Here is a 15,230-nt window from a genome sequence, read left to right as displayed (position 1 = left end):
ACTCACCTGGAGCCAATCCCCAAAAGGATCCCGCTCACCCTCGACCAATCATAGGCCGGGAACCGTTACCTGGAGAGCGGGAGCGTCTCAGACAATCAAAAGCGAGCGAGGAAGCGGCAGGAGAGCACCTGCAGCCAATCAGAGAGGGCAGCGCGCCGTTCCCGCCAGGGCGGCGGGTGAGGTGACAGGGGCGGCGGGCAGGGGCAGGGGCGGACTGCTCTCCTCCTCTTCCTCCTCGCCCTGGGGCCCTGCCACCGGCCGCGCTCCGGGGTCGCGCCGCTGCCGCGATTCGCCTCGGTCCCGCCGGAGAGTTTCGGTGCCTTGCCGTGCCCGCGCAGCGCCTCCGCGCTCCGAGACGCCGTGACGGAAGGAGGCCCCAGGCCTGAGAGGAGAAGCGCGTGCGACCGTTACGGCGCTGTGGGGACAGCGAGCTTGCGCCTCTGCCCTCTTCCGAGCCCTCTGGCGAGGTAGCGCGTCGTCCCGCCCGCCGCAGGCCTGTGGCTTCCCGATGTGGCCTCGCCCTCGGCGGGAGGAGCGGGGTAGCTTGGGTGGCAGCGGCGCTCTCCCCTGGGCTCCCCGGTCAGCGCTGCTCCGCGCCGGGCGGGCGACAGGGGGCGCGGGGCCGCCTCAGGGCTGGGCCGGGGCGGCGCTGAGGGGAGGGGCGGAGCGCGGCGGCCGCGGCCCGGGGAGCGCTGCGGGGCGGCCTGGCGGAGCAGGGGGCTTTCCCGTGGTCGTCCACAGGCCCAGCTCTCGCTCGCTCTCCAGAAAAACCCCCACCCTCGAACAAAAAAGAAGCCCACCCTCCAAAAACAAATACCTGCCCTCACACACACCCCCACACACCCCACACCGACCCAATGGCTTGGCTGCCTCACCCCAACCTGTCAGAATTGCTTCCCGGGAAAACTCACTCCCACAGGAGTATCATCTCCCATGAGTGTAAATAGAGCATCCAACCTTAAGAGGTTTCATTCAAAACTGTTAAAGCAGGAAAACCGCGTCCAAGATAATAAAGAGGAAATAAAATAACAAAGATAAACAATATTAGACTTCTGAGTGGCCAGACCAGAGGGGAAAGAGAAAAAACAACAGAATACGTTGTATTAGTGTTGTTGAATTAACCACAATTTCACAAAAGCAAGTCTGTGAAATGGTTAATGCCCTTAGCTGTATAAAGTTGGTTTGGGTTTTGGTTTTTTTCTAATGATACTTTGATCTTTTGATCTCAAACTGTGAATCAGCTGTGATTGACGCAAAGCCGACTCCTGTGTAAAGGAGATCGGGGCTTTGCCTGTTCTTCAGATGAAGGCGTGGCATAGTTAACTCAGAGAGTCCTCTAGTGGAAATGCTGCTTATACTGGCCAGACAGCTATTTTCCTTGTGTATCTTAAAAGGATTTTCCAGGCAAATAAGCTATCCAAGCAAAAGGTTTGCTTTGGGGCTTTTGTTGACCTATTTATATCCACCATTGGGCAACAATAACCCACCAAATTTGAAAAATAAACAAAACCAAGTTGTCACAACTATGAGATTTTTTTGACTACCTGGAGTTGAGCAGTTATAATCAGTATTTTGAAAATGGGGAAGAAAAATCGATCCTTAGTCTGCTGCTATTACCTTGTGTACATCTACATCAAGTTCTTTTTAGACACCATTTAGCACTTTCACAATATCTTTATGGGGGTTTGTGGGTGTGTATGTGTTGGTGAGTTTGCATCAGTGTAGCCCTGAGCCTTCTTTTGGCATTTCTACAATCTTCCAAAATACAAATAAATAATAGTTAACACTAGTTTAAGTAGCAGTAAAGTGGCAAAACTTATTCCCATCGGTCTAGATGTTTTCTCTGACACCAAGGAAATGCACCAAATTATTTCATTTATCAGTCTTTAATCTGAATTATTCATGTATCCACTGTTAATTTTATCTTAGTGGGAACTGTCAATACGGTTTCAAAATGGGCCCTTAAATCTTCATGTGTTCCAAATTTCCTCTGCTTAAAATGGAGAACATTATGTAAGATACGTCTACAAACATAGTTCTTTCAGGGCAAGCTAGACTTTGATCTCCCTGTTACGTCAGTTTGATGACTTCAGCTCCTTGAGTTGTTGGATTGGGAGATAAAAGGTAGTGCAGTTCTTCAGAACTGTAATTTGAGGTTTTGTGTGGTTTATTGTTATTTTTTCCTAGCACAACTTACTGAGGGCAAAATATTAGGTACATTTTCAGTGCTTGAAGAAAATCTCAACAATAATATTTTTGCATCTTGCAGAGGTTATTTTGTAGTTGATCACTTAGTACTGATGCTGTTATTTTAGAAGTCTTATTTTGAGTTGGTTTGTATTTTCTTATATTACAAGACTGTTTAAACACTTGAATTTCTTAATAGATGCTTCCCACTTCTGGGCAGATGGTATTTTTTGGAGAGGATGTCAGTTTTGCTCTGTGCATTAGCTAACAAGGTCGTAACTGGTTTGAAAACACAGTATATTGTATGATCATTGTTTCTGGCATATTGTTTTTGAAACACAATCAACTTCTATTGTCCTAGAGCTGTAAATCCTGAGTGTATTCCTGAGCTTTCTTTTTTTCTTTCTTTTTTTTTTTTTTGTTTTCCAGATGGCAGGGCATTGCACTTTTATCTTCTACTAAACCATCCTCAGCTTAATAAAAAGTTGTGATATTGCTGTCCACTACACCTAGATTTGAAACATGACAGATTGAAGACCTGACAGGCTCCTACAGGTAATTTAATTTTATTTTATTCCACGTTTAAATAAGGTATTTATTGCATCTAAAGTTTTAGTTCTGTTTTTAACTATTATTATCTCTTGATATCAGATTTTTTACTCTGAAGAGCAGACTGATCTGTTTGACAAAGAGAAAGCTTAAAAAAAGTTTTTTTTCCAGTATTTCAGTTCTGTTTTGAAAATAAGTCCTATCATATCCAGCACAACAAAATGGGAATTTCCCATTCTTGCATTCCTTTCTTTATATGATGTGCTTTGGCAAATCACAAATCTCTGTCACATGGCCTAAAAGAAATTTTTTAAGAGGTGGGATAATAGTGATTTCCTTACCACTATCAGTAATTAAGTTCTGTAAGAAAGAAGAAGTTCCCTCCTGCTGGAAACAGCCATGCAGATTTGCTTTTCAGCAAACAGATTTTTTCTGCAAACAGATTTTGTTTTTCTTTTTAAAAGTCAGTGTGGCTTATTAGCAACCAGGATCAATAGCAGCCAGTACTAGCCAGGAGCTGCTGGAGGACATACCTAATTTGCAGAGAGTTCTTAGTGAAATGTGTCAGGATCTCAGGTTCTGTGTTAGCCTGTGTTACTACCCCATCACCTCATCTACAGTGGTGCTAACCCTGTTTTATACAGGTATGGCCATGCTGATCATCTGGCTTCACACAGGTAACACTACATTCAACCTCAGCATCCAGTTGCGCCACAGATTTATAGTGGCAGTGGAGAACACTGATTTGCTAAGGAATCTAATGTTGGTATTTCAACTGCTGCAGCCTAGTAGTCTGATCTTACCTCGTTATTGAATTGTCTTTTTGACAAAAAGTTATGAACATTCAGAGTGTTGGTTTCCGATCTTAATGTCTCCTTCGTTATTTCATTGTACTATTGTCTCTGACAGTACCTTTGAAGCCTGCCTTTAAGCATGTATATCTGCACGTTTCCAGCAGATGGCAAGATATTCCTAGGCAACGGACTGGGAAACACAGCTGTATATACAATGCTTCTAAGTCCTAGTTCTTTATTTTAATGCTACAGGCTGTTGAGAACTGTTCTTTAAAAATTAGTTTAAAGGGAAAAACATGATTTGGGGTTAATGATAGCATTAATCTAAAGTACTGCTTCAGGCATCAGATATTTATATTAATGTCTATTAATTTCACTACAGTGCAAGGTTTTTCTAGCTCTATTTTCCTTTTTAAAATTCTAAAAAACATTGCTACTTAATGAGTTTGGAAACTCTTAGACTACGCAGTACAACTGTTCTAGTGCCTCTGACAAGAATGTAGTAAGCTTCCTTACCTCCTTATTTAGTTGGTGTCTTGAAAGAAACAGGCTGTGGTTGCAAAGGAAAACTGTGTTGTAGGGATATACATTCCTTGCTGTCCTGGGCCATTATTCAGAGAATAATTTGTCCTGCATGCTTAAAAAAAATGAAGCACCTAAATACCTCACTGAATCCACAGAATGAAACAAAAATAATTTATTCCAGGCCTCACATGAAGAAAGTAGTGTCTTTTAACATTTTCAGTGAAAGGAATAATATTCCAAAATCTCTCAGAGCATTTTCTCCACATGCACCACATAAAAGAAACAACTAATAATCAAATATAATTTTATACACTACAGCCAGGAGGAAATGAGAATACTTCTCAATTGAAAAGTTATCTAGCTTGGTGAATACTGTAAAAATAATTTGATATTGCAGGTGTAGTGCTTGTAGCCAGTATTTGGCACAAATATCTACAAAACCAGGAGAAAAAATGAAAAATATACAATTTTTTTCTGCTTACGTTTAGGTCAGAGGGAACCATTTTCTCTTCAAGCTGAACTTCAGCATAACCAAGAGACAGAAACAAATTTTCTCTTGTCGTCTTTACTCATCCTGCTTAAAATCTGTAAGTAATGCGTGTTTTTGGAAGGTACCTACTGCATCTGAAACTGATTGTGTGTATTGAATTTTATTATATTTTAGCTGTTGTGCCTATTGTTTCCACTGTGCATTTGCCTCTTTCTGATCTACTGATAGATGCATTTGTCTAATGGAAAAGCATTTTAACTTTTCCAAATAGCTTTGACCTCCCTTTGCAAATAATCTCAGCAGTTCTTTTTTCACATTTTGATGTACAGATCTGTTTGACTGCTTGTGCTTTATGTTAACCTATTGTTATTCTGCCAGCGACAGCTGCTGCGGAAAGAAAGAAAAAAAGGAGTACCCTAATGCTTACCCATTCATACTATGTGCTTCCACTTGTACAAGTTGGTATTGTAAAGATAAGTACAGATCCAAAAAAAGTGAGTCTGTGAATCCAGGCTACAAACAATGGGAGAGAGATTTAAAGATGGTGCTGGGTGTTTTGGTTGCATAAAAGAAAGCTTAGCCAATTTATAGCCATTAAAAAGAATGTTTTTGCTTAGTAGAATACAGTAAGCCATGTTTTGTATTTCAGCATATGAAGTTCATGCAGTTGGGTTAGTAAACAAATATGGTGGCTTATTCTTGTGAACAGTACTTTTGGTTAAAAGAAGTTAAGTTACAAGTGGGGCAACTCTTTAAATATTTATGAAGCACTTATGCATTGGGATATTTACCATATTAAAATGTTCATTTATTGGAGAAAGGGTTATAAAATCAGATGAAGAATGGTCTGAAACAAGATATCACATAAAAATAATTGAGAATCATCACAGAAAGAAGTTTTAGTGAGTATTATTTATTTAGAAGATTTAGTGACTATTATAAACCTATTATTTAGGTTTATTTTTTCTGTAGCTCAGATCACACAATTGTTTTTGACTGCTGCTCTTGAAGCCCAACGTTTGAGGAACCAAATGATCTTGACTGAAAGGGATACCCGCACTCACTAAGGAACCGTTACGGCAATAAATGAGAATTTTTCAAGGAAACTTAATGATACACGTAAAAATGTGCTAGAATGTCTCAAGTTAGTGCCAAGTTAGTTTTGCCGATGTACGATCAGATGATCAGTGTTTGACTAAAACAGGCATGCTCATAGATTGCTCATTGTTTTGAGATTTTCGTGTTGAAGTGCTTTGTCTTCACCTTTAAGACTTAATTATACATTAGTTTAGAAAGTCTGTCTGGTAACTGTTATCCTCATGTATCCCAGATCCTAAAGGGAAAAAGCTGTGCTATTTAACCCAGTGAGGACTACCAAGTTTAATGTTTAAGGTGCTATTGCTTAGTGCTCATTCCAGGAGTAGGAGAATTGCAGATTACTGAAGAGAAACACTCCGGGTCTGCTGGTTAAGATGTGAGTGGGAGGCAAAGGCACGATTGGACTGAAAGCATAACATGAATTATCAGTCGTAGCTAGGAGGCTCTTAGCTCACTGTCACTGCCAGTTGATCCGTCTCATCTCCAGAGCACTCTTTCTCTGGCTTACAAAAGGCTTTCCTTTGAAAGAAATGTATCTCTTTAGAAGCAAAGATCAAAGGATACATATTTGTTATGGTTCGTTTTATTTCACCGGTGAGGAATTCAGCAGAGATGAAGACTCCATCCTTGTAGTTTGTATATCATTGCTATATTGATGTGTACATCTCCCCTTTCCACTGGTGTAAGAAACAGGGAGGAAAAGCTCTCTGTTTTAATTTTGATAGTTCAATGAACACATGAAGTTGTGTAATTAATTAGTAAGTGGCTCAGCTAGGACCTTCATTGCATAAATGACTAAAACTATTGCTATTGGGAATGTTCCTGCTACTGAAGGTTGTTGAAGAATCATTGCACTATACAGACTCCTCACAGAATAGATGATGTACAAAGTCATTCTTACAAATTTAGACAGAAAGATATAGAGTTGTAAGTTTTTAAACCTGATGAATGGGTGGCAGGACTTGCAGATTTTTCTACCTTTTCTTTGCTGAAATTACTTTTTTTTTTTTTTTTAACTGCTCTATCCACAAAGTACTTGTATGTTTCTGACAAGGTTGACCAAAAAAATCCTTCTCCTTTTCTCCATCCTAAATGCTTCAATTAAGACATCATTATGATAACTAGTTCTTAAAGACAATTGTGGGGAAAAAAGGGGCAATTGGTACTACTTTTACCTCAGTAGAAGGAGAAAACAGGTATCCTGTTATTATTTGAATTAGTGACTTAAGATCTTCAGCTATATTAGGACCTGTCAACTTTCCAAGGTTTTAAAGATTTAGTAGGGATTAGAGTGATGATTTGAGACTATGAACTAAACAACAGATAAATGGAGATGGCTGCTATCTTCAAATATATGTGAAATGTGTGTAACCAGTTCTGTGTGGCTCTGGAATGAAAATGCATCCCCATAGAATGTCTTCTTTAGCAGATCAAACCAGCAACATGTGCAGACGTGCAGGCTGCTCTTCAGCCTGCTTACTCTTTTTTTGCCAGGCAAGAGACAAGCTATTGTTTCTATTGAAATCAATTGCAGTGAAATCATTGAATCCAGTGGGAACGGATTTGGGCCAAATGCCACTAAGTTTGGATAAAAATGGTAAGGCAAAGCATTAACATATTTGAACATAAACTGGAGTAAAGAATATATCCTACATAACATCAGAAATCACCATGGTAATTCTCTGCAGATTTTCTTGCTGGATTGAATATTAGTGTTTTTCTAGCCCATGTTAAAACACACAAAATGAATAATGTTTCAAGACTATTTTAAGCCAACACCTCCCCTACTTGTCTCTCTTATGTAAGATAGAAGCACCCAGAAGCTAACTCATTTTTGTTGACACTACATTAGCCAGGAGGATGAAGAATTCTATGGGTAGCATAAGCTACATATGTTTAAAAGCAACCCCCTATGCTTCTGTATTTATTTTTTCAGGATATTTAAACAACCTGACTCTGTAGAAACACAGTTTTTGCCTGCTTTCCTTTTGTATGTGTTCACCAGCACACGATACACTGTAAATCACAGAAGCTCCTTTCTTCTTGCTGCATAACCTGGTCCTAATCCTTCAGAAAGCAACGATCCCTCTTCCGAAAGGTAACAGTGAAAGAAACTATGGAAGAAAGAAAATGGATGCTTCTACCATTGAAGACATGCAATTGTCATTTCAGAGGATGGAAGAAAATGGTGAAAATTTTAAACAAAAAAGAATTAACCCTGAGGATCAAGTTTTCACCTTGGTTCCTCAAGAATCCTCTTTTTATTGCTTTCCCTAGACAGACTGGATTGTGCTGTCCTAAATTCTCATTATTGGTCCAGCCAGCATTCAGTTTGACTGAAAAAGACAGGCATTCTTAGTTCAAAATATTCCAAATCCAAGAAGTGCCTGGTGGATCCTTCAATAAGTATGCACAGAAACACCATTGTAGGCAATCTGAAAATAATCACGATGATATATTAAATGTTTCTTCTTTATAAAGTACAGGTTCAATTTTAAAATACTATATGCGCTATGCTTTGTAAACAATATCTAGAATCCTCCTGTCTTTTATATATATACGCCTATGAGCTTGTATATACACAACCTGGAAATATGAGGATAGGATAATCTTAAATATATCTGTAAAAACGTGGTAAGTTTAAGATGTACAGAAATAGATCTTTTGTGTTTGTCTTACTCTGAAAGAAATGTAGCAATAAAGGAAGAACAGTCTGGATGGACTATTACACCAGGTGTTTTACAGATTACTCTATTTCATCACTCAAACTTTATTTAATCTTAAGACTATAGTAGTTGTAATACTGGAATAGCTCAATGGCCTATGTATTATTTTGCTACTTGCAGCTATGCCTGTTCCACATACCTAGCCCTTAAAGCTGGCCAATTATTATTACTATGTAAAGAAAAACGTCCTCCTTACCCCATCTGGTAACCCAATGCATGAAAATTGAGAGTTTTGTGTTAATTTGTGCTAGCAAAGGTAATTCCCAGTGCTGCTCTTGTTCAGATTACTTACCCAATAAGCAACTGGTGCAAACCTGTATTTGTTAGTAACTTATGTTACCCGGTGACTACACTAAAGGTGTTTGGGCCAAAATTATGATCTTCAAAAGAGTGTGTTTAAGAGTGTGGAGAATTTGAGGAATGCCTTAAACTATCTTTTTCTCTCTATTGCATATATGGGGTTATCAGTGTGTGGTGCAAGAGAAGGGAAGACTGTGTTTGGATGGGAGTGTGCTGGTTAACTTATGAAATGATCACAGGGTTGGGTTTCTTGCCTTCTATGTAATACCCATGGGAAGGTACAAAGGTTTGTAAACCGAGACTTGTAGTCTCACTGGTTTTCATACCTGTGTGACGAGATTATATTAGTTTTGCCTAATATGTTCTAGTGCCAAAGAGAAAGAAAATCTCCTCTTTTTTCCAAAGTGTGAACTACTTTTCAAGTGTAAAAAAGGGAAAGATAACTGAGTATCAAGTGAAATAGAAGTATTGCAAGAGTTAGAGAGGGATACATTTCCAGAGGTTGGGCTCCTTTCACAGCTGTTCAATTTCCAAAGCTACTCTGGATTCAACTCTATCTGACCAGCTTGCTACGGTGTCTCCTCCTTACTTACGCAGCAGGGATATACAATTTATTTCTGCTACTCCTTTGCCAGTTGAGTTTTTAAAGTTGTTGGGATAAGTATTATCTCTCAAACATATCTTTAGAATCCCCGTAAGCTAGGAACTGTAATATTACTTGGGACCTTTTGTAATAAATAATGGTATTATGTATTATTAGTTACATGGTAGGAACCTGATCCCACTGGCTCTTGACGTGCCAGGCTTTCTGCTGAAGTTGTTATGGACCCTGTGAACATCAACATTTGAGCTTGTGACTCTCAGGTCTTGAAAGACTGGTTTTCCTTACCTTTATTTCTTCTTACATCAAGTAGTTAAAAAAACAAAAAAAAAAAACCCAACAACAAAAAAACGCAACAACCCATCTATTTGCAATAAAGTAAACTGAGCCAACAAATTAAGGAATGTAACTGTAGAGTTAACTTTCTATTCAATAACATAGTGCATCCTAATGCAAAGGAGGCATAGAAGGCAATATTTTCTTTATGAAAGTTCCTAAGGAGCACAAACTGTATGAGGAATCATCTTAACTTAACCAGAAAATAATTGTTCTCTATTGGTTAATGTTTTATGGTTACTACAGGAATATAAAAACTGTTTAAAAGCAATCAGGAAATAAAGAATGCATGCTCAGTTTTATAATATATTTTTTTAGATCCCCTGTCCCTTAATGCATCTGTAGGACACTGTCAGAAATCCTCTTCTTGTCAGGTGAAATCTGGACTAGTTGCAGGGCTAATTACTGTTGAACAACTTAGTTTCAAGGCCTGAAAAATACTTGTTACCTATTTCAAATATTCTTTACCTTTCTGAGCACTTTTCTCCTTACTATCTTAAAGTATTCCCATTAAGCATTTAAACAGTTCTGAAAAGAGAAGTTAAAATATTTTTGGTAAATCCCCTCATGGAACTTTCATAGGCTTTGTCTACACAAGGGAGTTCTACCATTAGTTTGGGTGCTCTTTTCTGTGTGAGCTGAAATGACGGTACTGACAAAAGGAGCTTGTGAAACTCATTTGTGTAGATGAGATCTACAAGTACAAAAGCACTTTTCTTTGGTTTGTAATATTGTCTGTCTTTGCCCCACTTGAGAACACAAAGAGCAATGCTTGTAAGTGCTGAGCATTACTGATTTCAGTAAAAGATGCACATACTCAGCAACTTCATGACAGACTTTATACCAAAAGGTGGAGTTTGGACACTGGGCTAGAGGGATCTTCCGCTCAGTGGAGTTAGTCCTATGTATTGGTTGGTCCTAAATCTAGAGTGATCTAGAGTGAATCTAGAGGTTTCAGATACGTCAGAAATGAGGGATGTTTGGATTTCTTTTTTTGGACCGATCTTTTTGCGGAACAGTGAGCTCCCAACAGAATCTGATTAGTTCTGTTGGTGCTATATTTTCTGACAGCCTGCGCTCGACTGTCTTCTCAGATTTGTTTTTACTGTGCAGGACTTAGTAAAAGGAATAACCATGACATAAAGCTGGTATAAGGAGAGAACAGATCCCTAATGCATTATGTAACGATGGGCTTAGATCCTCAAATTCATTTCATTTAAGACACAAGCTATAAAGGCAGGAAGAGACACTGCCTTTCTCATTTCAGCTACCAAATCCATCCAAATAGACATGTTCATTGCCAAATTTGTATTCGGTTTTCATTAAGAAGAATTAGCTATATATGTTTGTAACGTATATTGCACACAGTATTATCATAACATCAAACAAGCTTTCAACCATTGCAAGTGTTTTAAGCTGCTATAATAAAGAAGGCACGAGGGAGTTGCTTCAGATTTTTTTTTTTAAGGAAAACATTCTCGGTAACTTTCAATAAGCTTTTTGTTATCTATTCTGCTTCATAGACGAATATGCAGGGGTGCTGTTTTCCTCCTGATGTGAAGTGCTTTCTTCGGTTAATGACTCTGAGTATTTAAAATCAGAGCAATCGTTTTAAGTGTTTTGTTGCACCAACAGCAGAAGCCTCATTGAGTTAAATTGGTTTCGCTACATTTTCTGTTGGATTAGCAAACCGGTTAAGAACTGATGTGAGAGCTTTTACTTTAACTTGGATAAATGCTTTCATTTTTACCCAGAAACAGGACAGACATTTCTGTGTATTAACCTCTTAATAGTGCTGTCACTGCTAGCATTGCTTTCAAACAAATCATGCAGTATCTTGCTCTTCTTCATCTTGTGCTTTCTGATTCTTTGCAACCTCTTGAGGCAGCAACAGCTATTTTTTAACGTAAATACAGTAGTCTGCGTAAGTGCCCCACAGAAAGCACTCATGAATACAGAATGGTACTTTCTCTTCTGTTGTCAGGGCCAAAGTAGAGTTTTACAAGCCCTTGGGCACTGAATAGGCAGGATTTCATTATGGGATGAAATCTCTGAGTTTATTTTGATTGTCCTTCTAATGCATTTTATCTTCCAGTTCAATAGTTGGAGTGTCTTATTTTGTCCATTTATAGAAGCTCCAATTTCTGTATACCTACATTTTATTAACATTTCACATTTAGAATGATTACATTAACACCTATCCCACTCTTTTTATCACAGACATGCCAGTCCATAGAGCAGTACTCTAAATTGCTGAAAGGAATACAAATGCTTTCAGGTACAGCACAGGAAAAGTGCCTTCTGATCTGTCACATACTTTTTTTTTTTTTGCCTCTCCTGGACGCTAGTACAACCCATCCAAAGTCAGCATTCGACTGACATCAAATTTGTTTATTTCTGTTTATTAAGGGCATCATGAGATCAGAGTTGAACAGGACATTGTCTTTAGACATTAATACATCTAAAGTATTAATGTCTGATGATTTTTAAGTATGATGATTTTAAATGGAAAAAAAAGTAAAGCACATCCAGAAGTACAGAAGATTCAAATTTCTGCAAAACTCCAATCGTTACACCATACTCCTGTACTGAAGTTTCTCCTTAGAAGAGTTTGAATGGCATCTGACTTTTCTATTTCTGGCTCTGGCAACAGATTTAAGAAAATCCCACTCTTCATGATGGAGCTGTTTTGCCTTGTGCTGCTCATGCAAGTGCAGTAACAGGAGCTGAAACACCTGTCCTCCCCTCTGAGTCACCTCCTTCCTGGAATGGACACAATTGCCATATGTTTGCTCACACTGCACATTTCTGACTGCCTGCAATGGTTTGAGGGTTTTTTTTTCCTCTTTATTTATGCTTCTGTCTACAACATTGTGATAGTCTAGCATTCTAGCTTTGGGCTTTTTTGAGGAAAAGATTGCTGCCACCTTTTACTTTGATCATCAGAACTGAGCTGTGCACCTGGAAGATCTGCAGTCAAACTACAGAAAAATTCATTGAATAAATCTTTTGAAGAAGTCAGCAGGGCATGCAGCCTATGACTGTCTCCCAGATGGAGACGCAACTAATTTTGTCCAATAACCCCATGTGATTACTCGGTTGGCTTCAGTGTAAGGAGTTACGTCAGGTGCACAATTACAAACTATTACTGCTGAAGTAATTAGATTAGACACTGCCTTTATAGTATCTGCAGCCGCCTTCTTGCTAATTACTCTAAATAACCAGCCACTGCACACTAAAGGGACTAGCTCAATGCTTTGTTCCCTGCTCTTTAATAACTTTAATTCCAAAATCATGGATTATTTTCTTATGATTTACACTCCACAGGAACTTGCTGTGAGTAGTTCTTCAGATGGATTTAGTCAATAATTTCACTCTTAGCAGTAGATACTGACCCTGACAGGCAAGGTAATAAACTAATAGCTAGAGAAACCAGGAGGATACAAAAAGGTTAGACTCTGCTTTCACTGCAGTAGTTAATCTACTGATTTTAAACCAAAGATTATTTCTGATTTATGCAAGTGTAACAGAGAAGAATAAGGTACTATGGCCTTTCTAAAGGGTGTAGTACTGTTCAAAGTGCTGAGCAGAATATTTCAGGCTTGCCTACCATCTTGCCTTGCCTATGAAAGTGCATCATCCAAGAGTTACATTCAAACTTCCAATGCTTCTGAGGCCAGATAACAATTAGATCAGGTGTAAATTGAAAAAGCTTTGTTTTAAGCTGAAAGGAGAGGTAGAAAGGGGACTTAAGATATGCCAAGGACCTGACACAGGATCATGGAAAAAGCAACAACTTAGTAAGGAAAAGGCGTTATAAAGTCATGCTTCTGCTGTTTTTATTCCACTCTGCACTTAATCATAGTATAAAACGGTAAGAATGACTCAGAAGAGAGCAGGAGGGGTTGAACTTCCTTTGGGAGAAAGTGATTATGACCAAAAACACACTTAGAAAAAAAATGGTGTATTTCTGTAATGTAGCATTTCATCAACATCAGGAACAAACACCAAGAAAAATAACATAGGAAGAGGAGAAGCAGAAGGAAAAAGAGAAGCCTGATTACCTGCATGTATTGAAGGAGATGCCGAATTTCATTAGCTTTCTGGATTAGGTGAAAGTTGAGTAATACTTTGCTTTAATTCAGTATGTGAGAGTCTCAGAAACTATGGTGAATATAACCACATCGTAAGTACTAGTTGGATGCACTTACCTAGTGGGAGGATAAGAGTTTCTTGTGTCTCCTGAAGGGTTTTTCTTCTGTAAAACTCAAAGATATAGGAAAGAAATCAGTATCATTATACCAATTTTGCAGATGATGCAGTGAAATGACTTAACTAAGATTGCCCAGCAAGTCAGTGGCAAGATCTTGGAGCAGAATCCGGGTGTCTCAGTCCACGGCTAGAGTGGTGAGAACTTTGTGGAACAATTACAGCTTGCTGTCGGTTTGCGCTTTCCAGCACACTGTTGACAAATAGTTTTTCCATTATAACAGAAACTAAAGATTGAGGTGAACCTAAGCCTGACTTATGATGGGAGCATATTTCCTATTATAGCTCAGTTCAGGATCATTATTTTTTCTTCAGAGCATTCCCTTACTTCACTGATATTGAACAAATCTTATTTGAAGTTATAAATCTGTGTTAAAATGCTCTGTCTTTCAGTGCTGGTCATATGAAATCAAACCATATGTCACAGATTAAGGCAGGAGGAATGTGTGCACACTCCACTGTGATTAAATGCTCGTTTCATCCTCATTGGAATTGCAACTATTAAGCATCAGCCACTACGTTCAAGATCATCATAAAGCCCAGCGCAACTCTTCTCTCATCTACATCTTTTGGCTTGTTTAATCTCGCACCTCCCCATGCTCCCTTCCATCATTGCTTTCAGCCACATCTTTGCTTCCTTCTTCCTCTCCCTCTCTCATTTCGTATTTTCTTTTGTGTCAGTCTCTATATTTGAAACCACCTCTCACTCTCAATGCAACAAAATCCTCAAAAAAGATTTCCTTTTTGAAGTGTCTTACATTGGTTTCCTAAACTAACAGTATTTCAGTTGTTTTAATCCATATCCCAATATATTTGCTGTGGAGTTTTTCAGAGATTAATTATGAAAATCGTATGTGTTGTGAGTACTGCATTCATATGCTGAGTTCACTGGAATTATTTAGAGAACAAAGTGTTATTTTGCATGAGTTGCGTGAGAGGGTCTAGTCCTGAATCAAGGAGTGTATGAGTACCCACAAATTTCATTGTCAAATAATGGAAGTGAAGAGGCCTAACGTATCAGGTCGGCCTCTGAATAAAAACGGCAGAAGTATCCAAAGCAACTGAGTAACTTAAAGCCATTTATGACATTTTTTTACTTCACCCAGCTATTTAGGGACAGATGCAAAAAGGATATTTTCAGAGACACACATGGTAGACTCTCACTGAAAATTAACAGAATGAATGCTAAAGTCCTTCCTGAAAATGGAGTCTGAGTTCATTATTGAGCACCTTTAAATTTTTTCCCAAACCAAGACAGAAAGCCTGAGCTTTCCCTGTGTTTCTAAATCACTTTTGTCTATTTTTGGGCCTATTAAACTAATAAACATTACTGCGTTTAAGTGTTGAAATCTTCA

General features: G+C 38.7%; 1 protein-coding gene and 1 long non-coding RNA gene across 5 annotated transcripts in view; one reads left to right on the top strand and one right to left on the bottom strand.

Moving 5' to 3' along the window:
* Positions 1-600, bottom strand: part of PRKCZ (protein kinase C zeta) — a 68,946-nt gene extending 68,346 nt beyond the window's left edge. For 2 of the 4 annotated variants that reach the window (XM_087755566.1, XM_009460879.2), the window contains exon 1: positions 70-600. The gene's annotated coding sequence lies outside the window, so the exon portion shown is untranslated. Of the gene's footprint in view, positions 1-6 lie in introns of all 4 variants that reach the window. The other 2 variants (XM_087755565.1, XM_087755567.1) reach the window with 2 other exon arrangements.
* LOC148056028 (uncharacterized) lies at positions 332-15,124 on the top strand. Its single transcript, XR_015704358.1, has 4 exons — positions 332-467; positions 2,617-2,742; positions 4,544-4,642; positions 7,580-15,124. It is a non-coding gene; the product is annotated as an uncharacterized LOC148056028 (long non-coding RNA).
* The last annotated feature ends 106 nt before the right edge of the window (positions 15,125-15,230 follow it).

This window comes from Nipponia nippon, unplaced genomic scaffold (genome assembly GCF_047370975.1).
Source record: "Nipponia nippon isolate SJK-2023a ecotype South Korea unplaced genomic scaffold, ASM4737097v1 scaffold_19, whole genome shotgun sequence".
In the NCBI taxonomy this organism is placed as follows: domain Eukaryota; kingdom Metazoa; phylum Chordata; class Aves; order Pelecaniformes; family Threskiornithidae; genus Nipponia; species Nipponia nippon.
The sequence above is the reverse complement of the archived record's forward strand: the minus strand, read 5'-3'. Positions and strand labels throughout refer to the sequence as shown.